This window comes from Triticum aestivum, chromosome 2A, assembly GCF_018294505.1.
Source record: "Triticum aestivum cultivar Chinese Spring chromosome 2A, IWGSC CS RefSeq v2.1, whole genome shotgun sequence".
In the NCBI taxonomy this organism is placed as follows: domain Eukaryota; kingdom Viridiplantae; phylum Streptophyta; class Magnoliopsida; order Poales; family Poaceae; genus Triticum; species Triticum aestivum.
The window spans coordinates 593,683,227-593,685,957 of NC_057797.1; positions in this window are offsets into that span (position 1 = coordinate 593,683,227).

Consider the following 2,731-nt stretch of genomic DNA (forward strand, 5'->3'; position numbering starts at 1 on the left):
GCGATCCCCACGCCACCGCCCCGCCAACGCCCCGCCACCGCCGGCAACCACCGCCCCCATCCTGAACCCTAAGATAGATAGTGGGGTACCTCTCCGGCGAGCCCCCCTCCCCGCTGCGGCTGGTTCTTCCTTCACCCCGGCGGCATCAGAGTGAAGTGTAGCTAAATCAGAGCAGCATCGCAAGCAAGAGCAAGAGCAGCAGCGCGAGCAAGAGCAATAGCAAGAGAAGACCAGGTATGGGACCGAGAGCAAGAGTAGAGCAGCAGCACGGGCGAGAGCTAAAGCAGCAGCAGGTCCTACTGATGTGGACGTCGCCGCCGAGGGAGCGACGCTGTGGAGGAAGTGGCCAGCGACGCCGCCGTGGATGGAGACGCGCCATGTCGGCTCAGGACCTAGCACCGACAGCACCGTTAGATCGAATCAAGAAGAAAATGCGGCGATTAGTGTACAACCTCTTTGGTGGCGCCAATTAGGCCGCAGCTTCATCCGAGGTAATGGTGATGATGATGCTCTTCCAGTGGTGCAGGTGAAGATGGTGGTGTGGGAATGCAGGTGGCGCGAAAGACGAGGGGAACGTCGGGGCAGCTCCTTGGAGGTGGAGGACAGGGTGGCTGAACCGGCGGGACAATGAGATCGACGACGGATCCTCATCCGGTACGGTGGATGAGGGACATCGAGGTGTTGCTGTGGATGACGTCGTCGGGGAAGAGGCTCCGGCTGGTTGGCAGACGGAGCAGGGTGTGGGGTTTCGTCGCGGGTTTTCGCGGCCTCGGTGTATGAATGGGTGGGCAGATGGGATGGCAGTGGGGAACCATGGCTTAGAGACGCGCTTGTCCGAAATGTGGGGTAAGTTACAAAAGTACCCCCACCGATTTGAGGCGGTTTTTTCGGTTCAGGGGTACCATGGGCATTTCGCGTGTCGGGATTTCACAGGAGGTGGGAGTTTTCACGCGCGTTGTAATTTCGGAATAGCAAGGCGCGAGTTGGGATGGAGGGAGTTGTTGGAGCACAACGAGACAAAGGTATATCTTAAATATTTCGGGCTAACAAGGCGTGGGTTGAAATTTTCGGACAAGCCTAACGTGTACTGTACCAAATCAATGCGCCCTACAAATGTTGTCGGGGGTTGGGTGCGACATATGCCAAAGGATGGCTTATCATGGTGGGGGCGAGTAGAACGTCGCCGGTGCCTGGAAACGGGATGAGGCGAAGGCATGCATGCCGGTGAATCTTACCCAGCTTCGGGGCTCTCCGGGGAGATAATACCCCTACTGCTGCTCTGCGGGGTCTCCGCATGATCACTGTGGCAAAGTGTGTACACGGTTGCTCCTTGAGCTGTTTCCTGGAGGTGGGAGAAGGCTAGGCTAGCTCTCTCCTTCCTATATGATCTGGTCTAGTGCTAATGGATTCGAACCCTTTGCATGGGTGCCCTAGGGGTTTATATAGGCCTACCCCCAGGGGTACAATGGTAATCCGGCTGGGCGCGGACCCAGCCATCAGCTTCTCCGGCCTCCGTCTTCTCCGCCGATTGCTGGGGCCCGCCAACTGGCGGGCCCCGCTGACTGGTCTGGTACGGCGCCGACAGGCCGTGTCCGCCGCTGGCGGGTCTTGCCGGCTGCTGATTACTGTAGCCGTGCTTCTAATGACGCGGGCTTGGTCATGGGGTCGTGGCAACAGCCCCGCCGCCTGGCGGGCGATCACTATTGCCACTCTCCGTCACATCTGGTTAATGGCGCGTGGGCCCCGGGGGAGGGGCTGGCTGACTCTCGGGGGCCGACTCCCAACGGGTCCAACTGGTGACACACTCGCCATCTTCTGGGGTCCCGCTGGCTGGTGGGACCCGCCGCCCCAGGGTCGTACAGACAAGCCATCGTGGGCGCAGGATTCGGCCCACTGGTGCTGATGTCAGGGCCAGCATGGCAACAGTGCGGCGCCGCACGGAGATCTCCGCGGTTACGGCGTACCGTGGCCATGCCTGCCTCTGGAAAGGGGTGATAGAAGGCTTCTCTGTAGCCACTCCACTGTCCTGTCCCGCTTGATGAGGACATGGGGTTTGTTGGAGTCGTGGGCCGACTCCCCAAGGCCGGCTTCTCGGTAAGTCGCCAGTCAGGAGTCGGCTTATCCTAAAGTCGTTCCTGGGACTCAGGCACGAGTGGCCAGTCGGTTGCCTTGCCGCCGACTTCTCAGAAGGCGGCTCTTTGTCCTAGTGTCTTGAGGGGCGCAGCCTGCCCCGATGTCTTGAAAGGTTCAGGGACTCGGGTTAGACTACCCGTGGCCCATTACTCCGATAGTAGTCCCCGAAGCTGATGAGGCGCCGCGGACGATCGGCTGAGGAGCCTCAGCAGTTTCTCTTTCCGGGTGCCCGAGACATGGATCTTGCTTGACTTCCGCCGGGCCGACTAGAGGGAGTCGGACTTGCTCATTTCTGGCTTGCACAATATTTCGAACGCCGCGGCGGGATTCAAGTAGCGTGCCGGCTAAGCTTCCAGGCCGCCGCCCGTTCCGGGCCTGTCACGTGGCAACACGCAGCCGGGCCAGTCTGCCTTCCCACGCGCGTGACGGGACAGTCCCGTAGGCGGGGCCTGCCATTACCGTGCCTCGGTGCACAAGCAGATCCGCTGTGGCCCAAGCGGACGGTTGGGATTCCTGTGAAGTTACTGCACGCAGTAACTTTTCGGCGTGGAAACGTGGGGATCGTGGGGTCGTGGCTGCAGTAAATTCCACGACCACC